Genomic DNA, 16,823 nt, shown 5'->3' with positions numbered 1-16,823 from the left:
TCCGTTGGGTACCGTGATGGAACCTAGTCTTAGGGACTATGTAAGCCTAACATTTACGGAAATAATAACCATATTAATTAACGCCGGACAAATGCAAAGTAAAAATCTCTATACAATACTTACAATCCCAAAATCGGTAGTACAAGCCATAAGCTCTATTGAATTACTAGAAAGCCTATAAATACAACTGTTTTGAAATATAGATAAAACAGTGCAAGTGCAATTTCAGAAGGTGACTCCAAAGCCTGCGAACGCAGCAACAGGTTTACCTTGAATCTCCACAGCCAGATCTGTACCGTTAGCAAGCGGTCAACCGACTCCACATTACTTGGCTCTGCACAAAAATATACAGGAGTATAGTATGAGTACACCACGGTCGGTACCCAGTAAGTATCAAGACTAACCTCAGTGGAGTAATGACGAGGTACAGTCAAGACACTCACTAGTCAAATAACTTGCGTCATACTAAAATAATCAAAAACAAATAGTAGTGATAGCAACAATAATCAACTAGTGATATAAACAGTAAGTCAACAAGAACACTATAATTATTACTCCGACGAATAAGAAAAACACAAGTACAACGAATTAAACAAGTTTTTCACATATAATTTCTTCAAATAAATACCCACCAAATATATTTCTTCAAATAAGTATCCTTCAATATAAAACTCTTTCAAATAAATATCTTTAAAATATAATTCTTTAATTTAAAAGTCACCCTGTGACACCTCATTTCATAATTATAAAATACGGGTCTCAACCCACCTTCATATTTCTACGGCACCTCATGCCCATATTTCTATCAGAACTGTACGGACTACTCACGTGCCAATAATAACAATGTATATAAGATCCACACAATAAATTTATTTCCGATAAAGTAAGTTTAAAGTTTTTAAATCAAGTAAGAAAATCAACAAAAAAATGAATTTATTTTAGAAATAATTTGGGTGAAGAAAATAACATTTCAATTAAAATGAAGCACCCGATAGTTGGTGATTTGGATATAAAACTTATAAGAATTAAAGCATACATCAATTTCTTTTATTCAAAACAACTTAACCCTGAAAACTAATAAAGACTAGAACCACAAATCCTCAGAGTCTCGTACAAGAGCCAAAGCCAATACATTACAACAAGGGATACAAACACATAATAAAATCAAATAATACATCATAGAAGAACACAACAATTTACCTATCACGGAAATACAAAATAACCGAAGACAAGTGCAACCATAGAGAATATCAATAAAGGCACTCCCGAGATACCGTCTCGTAGTCCCAAAAGTAAATATGCAATAACAACAATGCCCCCAGGCCATCACAAGTCATCACAATTCAATCCCCGACATAGCCCACCCTGTCTCGCCACGTGCGCAATAATAAAGTAAATTGCCCCCCTTGTCTCGCCGCACGCGCATAATAATATTCTCACTTTGTCTCGCCACATGCGCAAATAATACATCATAGAAGAACACAACAATTTACCTATCACGGAAATACAAAATAACCGAAGACAAGTGCAACCATAGAGAATGTCAACAAAGGCACTCCTGAGATACCGTCTCGTAGTCCCAAAAGTAAATATGCAACAACAACAATGCCCCCAGGCCATCACAAATCATCACAAGTCATCACAATTTAATCCCCGACATAGCCCACCCTATCTCGTCACGTGCGCAATAATAAAGTAAATTGCCCCCCTTGTCTCACCGCACGCGCATAATAATATTTCCACCTTGTCTTACCACATGCGCAAACTCTCTCTCTCTCTCTCTCTCTCTCTCTCTCTCTCTCTCTCTCTCTCTCTCTCTCTCTCACACACACACACACACACACACACACACACATATATATATATATATATATATATATATATATATATATATAGCCTTGTCATGCCACATGTGAATAAATCAATAGTAAAAATAGCACGGCAGAAACCTCGGACAAACACCCGAACATAACTCCCACAATATAACGTGTTAATATCACATCTCATAAATTGCACCTCAAGTGCTCAAATATTACAACATATCACAGATTGCACATCAAATACTCAATTATTACAACTTATCACAGATTGCATATCAAGTGCTCAAATATTACAACTTATCACAAATTGCACATCAAGTACTCAAATATTACAAATTATCACAGATTGCACATCAAGTGCACAAATATCAAAACTTGCCAAAAATAATCAACAATATCTTATCTTCCACAATAAGGAGCTCATGGCTCGACCATAATGTGCACAAAATCTTAACAAAATATCCGGAAGTGAACAACTCAACAAAATAATATTTCACATAAAAAATCAATGTGGCAATCACACTAGATCATCATGTAAAAATAATTTCAACAAACAAGGATCTAGCAATGACAAATAGAGGATTTAATAAGTGCCAATAAATTTTTAATTTAATACATAAGAGCGTCTAAGAATTTTTTGTAATGACCCGACTTGTCGTTTTAAGAATTAATACCCCGTTCAATGACTTAAGGTCCCGGACAACTTCATAATATATATTATGACCCACGAGTGTGGTCGAGTTTGATTTTCGAAAAATTTAGAATTTAATTGAAAGAGATTCTCATTTTGAAGCTTAAATGGAAAGAGTTGACCAAAGAGTTGACTTTTGAGCAAACGACCTCGGAATAGAATTTTGATGATGTCAATAGTTTCGTTTGGTGATTTTGGACTTAGGCGCGTGTTCGAATTTGGATTTGGAAGTCCGTAGGACAATTCGACGCATTTTCGCGAAAGTTGAAAAATAGACGATTTTTGGAAAGTTTGATCGAAGGTTGAATTTTTGATAACGAGGTCGGAATCCAATTCTGAAAATTGGAATAGGTCCGTTATGTCACTTATGACTTGTGTGCAAAATTTGAGGTCAATCGGACTTGATTCGATAGGTTTCAGTATCGAATGTTGAAGTTGGAAATTTCATAATAGACTAAGTTTCAAGTGAGTTCGCACAAGACCTAACTTCAAACGAGCATACCTCTCTTGCTATGAAGATTTATTTAGTGTATTACCTATCAAAAGAAATGTCTATGTGTCTAGTTTCCAACGCTTTAAACCGTTCGTCATTCGGACATTCCTACAAGAAGTTATGACCAACTTACCAAATGCTGAAAAAATGCAATTCTGCGACCAATTATGCGATAGCAAAACAGTTATGCGATCACAAAACTGCTTCTGCGACCGCAAACTGGTCGCAAAATGGACCAAAAGATCCCAGTTCTGGGCACCGATTTTGCGATCAGTTTTGCGGCCCGCATACCCATTCTGCGGTCCATTATGCGACCGCAGACCTGCTTTCGGAGGGTTAAGCTTTCTATTTTCATAACCCGACCCCATTTTGATAAATAAGCTTTGGGGCTTATTTTGGGGTATTTTTCTGAGGGTTTTAGAGAGAGGTAAGAGCATTTTAGAGAGAGAAGGAGGGAACCTAACATTTTAATCATCCAATCTTCAAGAATCAAGGAAGCTAATCACAAGATCTTCATCAAAGAGGTAAGATTCAACCCCTAGTCTTCAATTTCGAGTTTGGGGTAAAAGATTGGTGATTGGGAGTATGATTATTGGGTGTAAGAGTATTATGTATATATGATTGTACAAATAAGATTTGTAGGAAGATTGTTGAGATCAAATAAGTAAAGATTGGGTTGTGGAATGAAAGAAATCTTGTAGAAGAACCTTGTAACCAAATTTGCACACTTAGTGTTTGATAAAATGCTCAAATGAGCTGAAACCATGAAAATCTTCTTAATTATGGTTCACTTTTGTTATGCTTCTAAATAGATTGAAGTTGCTAGAATTTTCGGAACCTCGTAGTAATGTAAGGAAGGCTCAAGAAAGATTGGAGTCGTTCGGAGGTCAATTCAAGCAAGAAGGCGATTTTGGAATATCGGCCTAACTTCAAAAAAAGCAAGTGTCTTGCTTACCTCGAGTGGGGGAATTTCCCCTTAGGTATTGAGTCTTATGTACAAATTGTGTAATTAAAAATCATGTGCGCGAGATGACGAGTACGTACTTGGTTTATATGTGTGAATTTCATTGATTAAAAATCCTTAGATTCCCTTATGTATTAAATTGGAAATTATTGGCACTTATTAAATCCTCTATTTGTCATGCCTAGATCCTTGTTTGTTGAAATTATTTCTATATGATGATTTGGTGTGATTTTCGCCTTGAATTTATGTGAAATATATTTTGTTAAGATTTTGTACACATTATGGTCAAGCCATGGGCTCCTTATTGTGAAAAATGATGTATTGTTGATTTCTGTGGCAAGTTGTGATATGTGAGCACTTGATGTGCAGTTGTTGAAATCATATTTACTTTGGGACTACGAAACGGTATTCTAGGAGATCCCCCTGCCCTGCATATTTACTTTGGGACTACGGAACGGTATTCCGGGAGATTCCCCTGCACATTTACTTTGGGACTACGGAACGGTATTCCGGGAGATTCCCGTGCATATTTACTTTTGGGACTACGAGGCGGTACCTCGGGAGATTCTCCCTGTCTTGTATACTTACTTTTGGGACTACGAGTCAGTACTTCGGGAGTGCCCTTTTGTTGATATTTTCTATGGATGCACTTGCCTTTGGTTATTTTGTTTTTCCGTAATTTGTAAATTCTTATGTTTTTCGTGATATATTATTTGACTTAATATTATGTGTTTTGTATTTCTTGATGTATTGTGTTGACCTTGACTTTTTCGTACAAGACTTTGAGGATTTGTATTTTTTATTTATACTTGTTTTTGATGATTGAGTTGTTTTAAATAAAAGAAAATTTTCTAGTATGTTTAATTTAATAAATTCTATATCCAAATCAGTAGTTTAGCTGATGCTTTATTTTAATGGAAATGTCTTTTTTCCTCACTCAAACGATTTCTAAAATAAACTTATCTTTTTGTTGATTTCTTACTTGAATTAAAGATTTTTAACCTTACTTTATTGAAAATAAATTGATCATGCGGATCTTATATACATTGATATTTTGGTACGTGAGTTGTCCGTACAGTTATGAAAATAATATGGGCATGAGGTACCGGAGAAAAATATGATAATTTTATTATTCGCATGTGAGTTGTCGGTGTGATGGTGATAGAAATATGGGCACGAGGTGCTGTGGAAAATATAAAAGTGGGTTGAGACCCGTAATTTTTATGATTGTGAAATGAGGTGTCACATGATGACTTTTACTTGAAAATATATTTATTGAAAAGAATTATATTTGAAAGATAATTATTCAAAAGAAGTATATTCGAAAGATATTTATCTTAAATAATAATATGTGAAGGATTTATATTTGAAGGACTTGACTTGTTGATTGTACTTGTGTTCCTTATTCGCCTGAGTAATAATTATGATGTTCTTATTGCCTTGTTGTTATATCGCTGGTTGAGTTTGTTGTTATCATTACTAGTTGTTTTCCAGTACCATTGTATATTGCTATATTGTACAGGTTATTTGACTAGTGAGTGTTTTGACTATACCTCGTCTCTACTCCACTGAGATTAGTCTTGATACTTACTGGGTACCGACCGTGGTGTACTCATACTACACTTCTGCACATTTTTGTGCAGAGCCAGGTATTGGAGGTATCGGACCTGGATAGAGTTAGAGTGTGATCGCAAGGATTCAAGTAGAGCTGCTTGGTCGCCGCAGTCCCTTGGAGTCAGTTCCTTTCATTGTACTGTTAATTTTTAATCAAACAGTATTGAGTATTCGATCATTGAGATCATTTCATGTATTATGTTAGAGTTCGCGACTCAGTACTACTAGTCTTGGGAGGTTGTTATAATTATTTCCGTTGTTGGTTTCGTTTATAAAAAAAATGGCTTCGAAATGTAATGGAAATCGGCTTACCTAGTCTTAGAGACTAGGTTCCATCACGACGCTTGTGGTGGGATTTTGGGTCGTGACATTTTTAATCAATGAAATTTGCACATATAAACCAAGTACGTACTCGTAACCAAGTAGTATACGAACGCGAAGAGTGGAATGGCATAGCTACGCGAACACGTAAGCGGCACGCGAACGCGAAGAGAAAAATGATCACCAGTGTCAGGGCCTGGTTTGCACTTCGCGAACGTGAGATAGGGAATGCGAATGCGAAGAAGGGGGTGGCAGAACTTCGCGAATGTGAGAGGGTGACTGCGAACGCGAAGAGGAAATATTTCATCCACCAAAATAACACTACGCGAACGTGATGAAGGAAACTAGATGACAGATAACAACAGTTCAAAATAAGAGGAAATGACCCGTAGCCCATCCGAAACTAACGGGACCCCGTTTAAACTTACTAACAAGTTTCATAACCTAACACGGATTCACTCGAGGTCTCAAATCACATCAAACAATGCCGAAAATACAAATCGCACCACGAATCGAACTTATAAACTTCCAAAACTTCCAACTTCTAAAAAAACGTGGCGAAACCTATCAAACCCACCCGGAATGACGTCAAATTTTGCAAGCAAGTCCCAAATAACATAACGGAGTTGTTCCAACTCTCGGAATCGCATTCCGACCCCAATATCAAAAAGGCCACTTATAGTCAAAATATCCAAAAATTTGACTTTCGCCATTTCAAGCCTAAATCAGCTACAGACCTCAAATTCACAATCCGTATACGTTCCTAAGTTCAAAATCACCCAACAGAGCTAACGGAACCGACGGAACTCCATTCCGGAGTCGTATTCACATAGTTCTGACTACAGTCAAAATTCTAAGACTTAAGCTTCCGTTTTAGGGACTAAGTGTCCCAAATCACTCCGAATCACCCGGTAGTTGAATTCGACCACGCACGTAAGTCAATACACATAATACAAAGTTGTTCAGTGCCTTATGCCGCCAGACGAGGCTTAAATTCTTAAAACGTCAAGTCGGATCGTTACATTCTCCCCCTCTTAAACATACGTTCGTCCTCGAACGTGCTAAGAATTATTCTGATGACATTAAATTACTGAGTGCATTATTTCGCACATACTTGCGGGTGATTCTACGTTACCAAAAATTTAACAGGGGTCCGAAAACATCATCTCAGTGGAGATTATTTCTTTTACCCATATTTATAAACCTTAAAACCAATTTCTTACACTCCAAACATTTCCAAAAGGCCTGATTTTTACATCAACGCACGGTATTAGTCTCAACTGGCTATAGAAACTCGTGCCTACACACACATCAACTTTCTTGATAGTGTTACATTCTCCCCCACTTAGGATCATTCGCCCTCAAACACATAACATAACTTATCTCTTCTTAACCAAAGTTGTTCATAATTAATTCCAGCATCATCAATTAACCTCATATTAACCAAAATCTCGTTTCGAATTTTCACAACACTGACAACAGAATGTGAGGCATGAATACCTCATAATTATTTATTCGAATTAACGAGTCACATTTAACGCCACCTGGGCACCCACCATATAGGCTAAAACTCAATGTCTACAACATAATTATGGCTAGATAAGCACAGAAAAAAATATACAAGGATTAACAAATAAGCCTAACAAGCATGACTCCCTATTAATACTATTGTACAAATTAAATTTCACAAAATTTAAACTCATAAAATTTTCACCACATAGACCTCGTCCTTATATAACTTCTACTTCGGCTTGTAGCCCAGTTTAAATATTCATCTCATATAAAAATGCGAGGATCTCTTCCTCAACTCTGAATCACAAGTATTTTGCACATTGTGCCAACTGATATTTTCAAATTTCTTTCTTTCTTCTTTTCAATAAATTCCATAAACAATTTTTTTTCACAACACATAATGAACCCTCATACCAATAGGGCATATAATTCATAAAAATTGAGATCAATTATTCTGAAATCACATCAAAACCCACTGTAGTGAGTCATAAAAGTCATTTTTGGACTTATAGCCCTCAGTAGTGTACAAATAAAAATGATAGACACGGGCTAACATCTTGAAATCTCCCAACAGGGATAAACATATAAGTGGGTCACAAAATTACAAAGCTCACTCATAAGCGGGGCATAATAGGAGGACTCGCCTCAATATTCATAACCGAATAAAATTAAGGAAAAATATCCTTTTATAAAAAATCGGGATGTACCTATAACGACACCATCTGGTGTAGTGGCCTCAGCCACAACGGGCTGGGCCTCCACCTCTAGGGCGCCCTCTACCCGCCTGTCCTGCACCTCTAACTGGTTGTGCACGTGGAATATTAACTGGAATAAAGCCTGTAGCCTGAGCGTTTTGATGAACTTTGCGCCTCTCCCAAATATAGGACAATCTCTCATGATGTGCCTAGTATCACCACACTCATAACAACCTATCTGAGGTCGCGGTTGCTCATGCTGAGTCTGTGCCGGATAACTGAAATAACCACTTTAATAATCTTGTGCCGGTGGTGAGCTAAAAGTATTAACTGGAGCACTACGAGTACTGTGAATTGCGGACTAGCCTGACCGACTACCCGAACCTCCGCCATGATAAGTCATAACTGCAGAGTAGAATTTAATAAATCCTCCAGAGTTCCGAGACCTTTTGGCCTCCTTAGACTCCTCCTCCTCATTTTGAACATGTTCTAATATCCTAACAGTCTCTACTACTTGCTGAAATGGAATGTCAGTCTGTAACTCTCGAGCCACACATATTTTAAAATCATAATCGAGCCCCTCAATGAATCTACGGGCTCGCTCTCAAACTGTAGGAACCAAGATAGGGTCAGATGTCAGTGACCGATTACGAGGTGAGGTTCTCTGAGTTATCTCGCCGGCGGAGAGAGTGCGAAGGTTTGTTGTGGGTTTACATACTAGCATTCAAGCCATTATGGCTCGAGAGGTTGAGATGGGTACTTCGTATGAGATAGTCGTGGAGATAGCTCGGAGGATTGAGGGTGTGCGTCAGCGTTGCCGAGAGCAAGTTAAGAGAGATAAGCGGTTTAGATATTCTGGAGAGTTCAGAGGTGCTCCGTCTGGGGGAAGAGGTCAGTTCGTGAGAGGGCAGTCCAGCAGACCCCCCATATCCAGCACCACTGCCTCCTCGGGGTGCTCCACTGTGACCTTATTTCAGTGCTATACCAGAGAGTTCTTATCACCCACCAGCTATTCAGGGTTCTTCCAGTGGGTATTCGGGTCACCAGGGCTAGATTCTTAGTCAACAGCCCTTTGCACCGAAGAGTTGTTACGAGTGCGGGGATCCTAGTCACATGCGGAGATTCTTCCCCAGGCTTCGGGGTAGACCGATGTAGCAGGGTCAGCAACTTATGATTATCGCACCAGTTGCTCCATTAGTCGTCCGACCACCAAGAGGTGGAGGACGCGTGGGTAGGGGCCGTCCTAGAGGTGGAAGTCAGCCAGGCAGAGGCCAGCCAGTTGGCGCTCCAGCTCGGTTCTATGCTTTTCCGGCCAGACCAGATGTAGAGGCCTCAGATGCCGTGATTACAGGTATTATTTCTGTTTGCGGCAAATATACCTCCGTATTATTTGATCCAGGGTCTACATATTCCTATGTGTCGTCTCTATTTACTCATTTCCTGGGTGTTTCTCGTGAGTCCTTGAGTACTCTTGTGGGCGATTCTATTGTTGTGAATCGGATCTACCGGTCCTGTATTATCACATTCTATGGTTATGAAACTAGAGCAGATCTCATATTGCTTAAGATGACCGGCTTTGAAATCATCCTGGGCATGGACTGGTTATCTCCATATCATGCCATCCTAGATTGCCATGCCAAGACTGTTACCTTGGCTATTCCAGAATTTCCTAGGTTGGAATGGAAGGGTTCGTCTGTTAATGCATCGAATCGGGTTATTTCATTTATGAAGGCTCAACACATGGTTGAGAAGGGTTTTTTAGCTTATCTAGCCTATGTTTGGGATACTACTGCAGAGACTCCGACTATTGATTCAGTTCATGTAGTTCGGGAGTTCTCCGATGTATTTCCTTCAGATCTTCCAGGCATGCCACCTGATCGTGATATTGATTTCTGTATTGATTTGGCTCCGGATACCCAACCTATATCTATCCCACCGTATTGCATGGCTCCGAAAGAATTGAAAGAACAGCTTGAGGAGTTACTAGCCAAAGGGTTCATCAGACCGAGTGTATCGCCTTGGGGTGAACCGGTATTATTTGTAAAGAAGAAAGATGGAACGATGCGAATGTGTATTGATTATCGTCAATTGAACAAAGTCACTATTAAGAACAAGTATCCGTTGCCGCGTATTGATGATCTTTTTGACCAATTGCAGGGTTCCAGGTTGTTCTCTAAGATCGACTTGAGGTCGGGGTACCATCAGTTGAAGATTCGGAATTCGAATGTTCCGAAGACTACATTTCGGACTAGATATGGTCATTATGAGTTTCTGGTGGTGTCCTTCGGTTTAACTAACGCCCCGGCAGTGTTTATGGATTTGATGAACAGGGTATTCAGAACATATATTGATTCATTTGTCATTGTCTTCATTTATGATATTTTGATTTACTCGCGCAACAAGGAAGAGCACGAGCAGCATATGAAAGTGATGCTTCAGACGTTGCGGGAACAAAAGCTATACGCTAAGTTCTCCAAATGTTAGTTCTGGCTGGAGTCTGTAGCATTTTTGGGGCATATTGTATCGGGCGGGGGCATTAAAGTTGATCCCAAAAAGATTGAGGCAGTTCAGAATTGGCATCGTCCCATTTCGAAGACTGAGATCAGGAATATTTTGGGTTTAGCAGGTTATTATCGTCGGTTCGTAGAAGGTTTTTCATCTATTGCAACGCCTTTGACCAAATTAACCCAGAAAGATGCTCCGTTCCGATGGTCCAATGATTGTGAGGTGAGCTTTCAGAAGCTCAAGACAGCATTGACTACAGCACCAGTGTTAGTGTTGCCTTCCGGTTTGAGGATGTATACAATGTATTGTGACGCTTCACGCGTTGGCTTGGGTTATGTATTGATACAGAAAGGGCGAGTTATTGCATATGATTTACGTCAACTGAAACCCCACGAGAAGAATGATCCAGTGCATGATTTGGAGTTAGCTGCGATTGTTCACGCTCTTAAGATTTGGAGGCATTATCTTTATGGGGTGTCTTGTGAGGTTTACACTGATCGTCGCATTTTGCAGTATTTGTTCAAGCAGTGGGATCTAAATTTGAGACAGCGCAGATGGCTTCAGTTACTAAAAGATTATGATATTACTATCCTGTATCATCCAGGCAAAGCAAATGTGGTTGCAGATGCCTTGAGTAGAAAGGCGGAGAGTATGGGTAGTTCATTTCAGCAGAGGAGAGGCCATTAGCTTTGGATATTCAGTCCTTGGCTAACAGACTTATGAGGCTGGACATTTCAGAGCCCAGCCGAGTTCTTGCATGTGTTGTGGCCCAGTCTTCACTACTTGAGCAGATCAAGACTCGCCAGTATGATGATCCACACTTAATGGTTCTTCGAGAAACGGTACTACGGGGTGGTGCCAAGGAAGTTACTATTGGAGCGGATGGAGTTCTGTGACTCCAGGATCGTCTATGTGTTCCTAATGTGGATGGACTGAAGAAAAAGATCCTAGAGGAGGCACATAGTTCTTGGTATTTTATTCATTGAGGCACTACGAAGATGTATCGTGACTTGAGGTAGCATTATTGGTGGCGACGAATAAAAAAGGACATAGTTGAGTATGTAGCTAGGTGTCTAAATTGCCAGTAAGTTAAATATGAGCACCAGAGGCCAGGTGACCTATTTCAGCAGATGATTATACCAGAATGGAAATGGGAACGCATTACTATGGACTTTGTAGTTGGGTTGTCGCGGACCTTGCGGAAGTTTGATGTAGTTTGGGTGATTGTTGACAGGATGACCAAGTCGGCACACTTTATTCCTGTTGTGACTACGCATAATTCAGAGAGGTTGGCCCAGATATATATCCAGGAGATAGTTCGGTTGCACGGTATGCCAATTTCTATCATATCAGATAGAGGCCCTCAGTTTACTTCACATTTCTGGAGAGCAGTACAGAGTGAATTAGGGACCCGTGTAGAGCTCATCACAACCGTTCATCCGCAGACCGACGGGCAGTCAGAGCGGACAATTCAGATTTTGGAGGATATGCTCGGGGCATGTGTGATTGACTTTGGAGATCAGTGGGATCGTTTCTTGCCTTTGGCCGAGTTTGCTTATAATAACAATTACCAATCTAGCATCGAGATGGCTCCATTTGAGGCTTTATATGGTCGGCGATGTCGTTCGCCCATCGGATGGTTTGAGCCCGGCGAGGCGAAGTTATATGGTACTGATTTGGTGAAGGATTCCTTGGAAAAGGTAAAGTTGGTTCAGGAGCGACTTCGTACAGCACAATCCAGACATAAGAGTTACGCGGATCAGAAAGCGTGTGACTTATCTTTTATGGTAGGTGAAAAAGTCCTCTTGAAAGTTTCGCCGATGAAGGGAATCATGAGATTTGGGAAAAGGGGGAAGTTGAGCCTAAGGTTTATAGGCCCATTTGAGGTGTTGAGATGAGTTAGGGAGATTGCTTACGAGCTTGCTTTGCCTCCCAGTCTATCAGGAGTTCATCCAGTTTTCCATGCATCTATGCTCCGAAAGTATCATGCCAACCTATCACATGTGTTAGACTTCAGCACAGTTCAGCTAGATAATAGCTTGGGTTATGAAGAAGAGCCAGTTGCCATTGTTGGTAAACAGGTTCGCCAGTTGAGGTCCAAGAGGATTTATGCAGTAAAAGTCCAGTGAAGGGACCAGCCAATCGAGGAAGAGACTTGGGAGGCCGAGGAAAGTATGTGGAGCAGATATCCACACTTATTTACCACTCCAGGTACAATTCTAAACCCGTTCGAGGACGAACGTTTGTTTAAGAGGTGGAGAATGTAATGACCCAACTAGTCATTTTGACTTTTAGAACCCCGTTCCCCTAAATAAAATTTTTCGTATGTGCTTTTATTAATTTATCACTTGCGGGGATGGTTGGTTCAGAATTTGGAAGTGATCGGGTTGAAATCGGAACAATTGGTTCCTTAGTTTGGCTTTAAAAGACCAAATTTGATTTCGGTCAATATTTTGAGAAAACAACCCCGGAATCGGGATTTGACGATTCCAATAGGTTCGTATGATGATTTCGGACTTGAGCGTATGTTCGAATCGGGTTTTTAAAAATCCAGGAGTATTTTAGCGCTTAATAGTGAAAATCAACTATTTGAAGGTTTAAAGTTCTTTAAAATTTGGTTTGGAGTAAGTTTTGGAGTAATCGAGGTCCATTTGAAATTCCGAGTTTGGGAATAGTTCCGTATGGTGATTTAAGATTTGCACGCAAATTTTTGTGTCATTTCGAGTAGTATAAGTATGTTTCAACGCGTTCGGAGTAAGTTTAAAGAATTTCAAATTTCTAAGTTGAATCAATTTGGTTTGAGGTATGATTCTTAGTTTTGATGTTGTTTTACGAGTTTCGAGAGTTCAAGCGAGTCCATTTTATGATTTCAAACTTGTTGGTATGTTGGGGCAGGGCCCCGGGGGCCCCGATCGTTAATCAGATGAGGCTCGGAGTAAGTTAGAAATTGAGAGCCAAAGCTGAAGCTCCCCAGTTCTGTCAGAACTGCAGACGCAGAAAAAGAGCCGCACCTGGGAAGGCGCAGGTGCGAAGGAGAGAAGCGCAGGTGCGGCGAAGGCGCAGGTGAGACATAGAAGTCGCAGATGCGAGCCGCTGACCGCAGAAGCGAAGGGCCAGCTTAGGGGGGAAAACCGCATCTGCGATACCTTTTTCGCAAATGTGGAGCCGCAAAAGAGGGTAGCTAGCCGCAGATGCGAAAAAACCTGCTTGGGCAGAACCTTAAAAATGGACAAGGCCCAGTTCATTTTAGTCCGTGTTTCTTCCATGTTTGGGCGATTTCAGAGCTTTTTGAGAGGGGATTTCAACTAGTAATTGGAAGGTAATTTAATTCTACACACCTTGAGTTAAATACATAGATTATGGGTAGATTATAACTAGTAAATCTTGGAAATCAAGGGTTTAGATGAAAAACCTAGATTTTTATAAAAATGAGATTTTAACCACGAAAATGGTTATGGAATTGGATAAAAATTATATATTTGAGTTCTTGAGATTATGGGTAACGTTTTTCTCCGAAAATTTTTGGAATCCGGGCACGTGGGCCCGGGGTGAATTTTAGGAATTTTACCATTTTGGATAGGGTAATTTATTTAATAGATGAATTTCGAATTATTGAGCATGCATTAATTATTTTATATAACTTTTGGATAGTTTCGGATTTTTCGGCATCGAATTGAGGTTTTACGTGACATTTGATCGGAAATGTGGACTTTGAGACAAGGTAAGTCTCCTGTCTAATCTTGTGAGGGGGAATTTACCCAATAGGTGATTTAAATTAATAATTATTGCTAAATGTGGGGGTTACGTACGCACGAAGTGACGAGAGTACGTATGTAGCTACTATTTATGCTAAAGTCCGGATAGTTTAGGACTCAAAAATCATAAATTATGTGTGTAAATTGTATTCTTCATTTAATTAAATTATTTGTAATACATTGTGAATTGTTAGGGAAAGATAGTAAAAGATGGAAACCTCATACACTTAATTTTCTATTTTAATTAATTAATTATTAAAAAAAATTATGCATCCTCTCGTATTTATCTTATAATAAATACACTCTCATTCCGGAGGTACATACAAAAATGTCCTCCTTTCTTGTGGAGCGGGCCGAACGCCTCGGCAGTATAGATGCATCTATGGATCAGTCCCTCGATAGTGTACACAACACTCTGGATCGGGCCATACGACCTCGGCAGAAATCGTGGCTAATAATAATAATAATTACACAATACCTTGATATTTTAATTGCAGTTTGTGAATTTAATTAATAGATTGGGAATTATTGCATTTGAAGAAATTTAATTATTTCTGTTGGTTAAATAAAATTATTGTTAACTCTTTGAATCATGTTGATTGAAATATTCTATTTTTTAAATTTATTATTATTAACCCTTAGTGAGTGTTAAAGTCGACCATCTCGTATCTACCTCTTCGAGATTAGGCTTGATACTTACTGGGTACACATTGTTTACGTACTCATTCTACACTTGCTGCACTTTTTGTGCAGGACCTGATACAGGTGCTATAGCTGGACCTATCGGCGCGCACCCACGATATCCAGAGGCATAGTGGTGAGCTGCCTTTCTGAGCCATTCCGCAGCAATCAGTGCCTCTTCCTGAATTTTATTCTGTCTATTTTATTTCAGACAGTATTTGAATTTTTGTATAATCTACTAGATGCTCATACACTTGTGACACCAGGTCTTGGCACACACACTAGTAGAATTTTCAGATTTAATTACTTTCTTAGTTATTTTAAATTTACCAGATCTTTTCACATTGTCTTGATTATTGCAAGTAAGAAGAGTTTAATTATTCGGTTAATTTATAAAAGGATTGAATACGTGTTTAAATTACTAGTGGGCTTGCCTAGCTGTAGTGTTGGGAGTCATCACGACCTATAGGTGAAATTGGGTCGTGACACATATACATATAAATTAAAATAATACTAAAAATGAATTCTTTCCCACAAGAAACTTAGACTGGGATATATGAGATACTTATTAATTACATTTCTTAATTTATCAATTTTCAGTTTACACATAATGAAAGTTCATAATCGATTGACATTGTTACATAATGTCCTTGTCAATTTATACGCTCTTTGATAAAGCAAATTTTTAATCCCTTTATCCTTTGTATGTTAGAATCCCAATAAATGTATATCACAATAATAATGTGTATATCACAATTTTATTTTCCTTCTTTGTGTATATTAAAATATATATTAAAATTTTATTTTTCTTATTTATATATCTAAACTATGAAATTATAAAATTAGTTAATATTTATTATTTTCTGTATATCAATGTATATTACAACAAAATATTATATTGCATATCGCAGTGTATACCACATCAAATAATATGTATACCAAAATATATAACACAAGTTTTGATATACATTTTGCTATACACATTATTGTTATGATATACATTTATTAGTTATCTTGTGCCAATATCTATAGCTATAATTTTTTTGTTCTGCTAATTATGTGGATGCATTGTCACACCATGCCAAAATCCCTTTATTAAAAATGTGTTGTGTACTTCCAATCTGTTGTGGGGCCCAAACTTGTATTCATTTTGGCCCATCTTTGGAAATCAAATGGATCTAAAGGAAAAAATTCAATGTAATAGAATCAAGGGAGCTTTGTGGGATAATTCACTATAATTCTCACTTCAATGCTGTAACGACCCGGCCGGTCGTTTCTAGAGTTATAGCCATGCTTTCTCCATTTCTGCTTCTTCTGTGTTCTTGAGTTATATTATGATATATCGGGTTAGTTGGTTCGGGTCCGGAGTAGTTTCAGTGTGAATTGAGAAACTTAAGTTGGAAAAGTCAACTGGATGTTGACTTATATGTAAACGATCTCATATTTGGATTTTGATGATTCTGTTAGCTCCATTAGGTGATTTTTGATTTGGAGGTCTGTAGTGGAATTAGGCTTGAATTGGCGAAAGTTGAAAATTTGGCGATTTTGGTCGGCAGTGAAAAATTTGATATCGGGGTTAGAATCGATTTCCGGAAGTTGGAGTAGGTTCGTAGTGTCACTTGTGACGTGTGTGTAAAATTTGAGGTCATTCGGACGTGGTTTGGTAGGTTTTGGCGTCGTTTGCGAAATTTGGAAGTTTGGAAGTTCTTAGGCTTGAATCTGAGAGTAATTTGGTGTTTTGATGTTGTTTTGAGTGGTTCGAAGGTTCGACT

The 16,823-nt window shown here is 38.7% G+C and overlaps 1 long non-coding RNA gene across 1 annotated transcript in view; it reads right to left on the bottom strand.

Annotated features, from left to right (window-relative positions):
- Positions 1-316: 316 nt before the first annotated feature.
- The window catches only part of LOC104095468 (uncharacterized), a 43,283-nt gene continuing 26,776 nt past the window's right edge, over positions 317-16,823 (bottom strand). Inside the window, exon 4 of the long non-coding RNA XR_001969143.3 lies at positions 317-334. This is a non-coding gene — a long non-coding RNA (uncharacterized lncRNA). The remainder of the gene's footprint in view (positions 335-16,823) is intronic.

The sequence above is a fragment of the Nicotiana tomentosiformis genome, chromosome 12 (assembly GCF_000390325.3).
Source record: "Nicotiana tomentosiformis chromosome 12, ASM39032v3, whole genome shotgun sequence".
Lineage (NCBI taxonomy): Eukaryota > Viridiplantae > Streptophyta > Magnoliopsida > Solanales > Solanaceae > Nicotiana > Nicotiana tomentosiformis.
The sequence above is the reverse complement of the archived record's forward strand: the minus strand, read 5'-3'. Positions and strand labels throughout refer to the sequence as shown.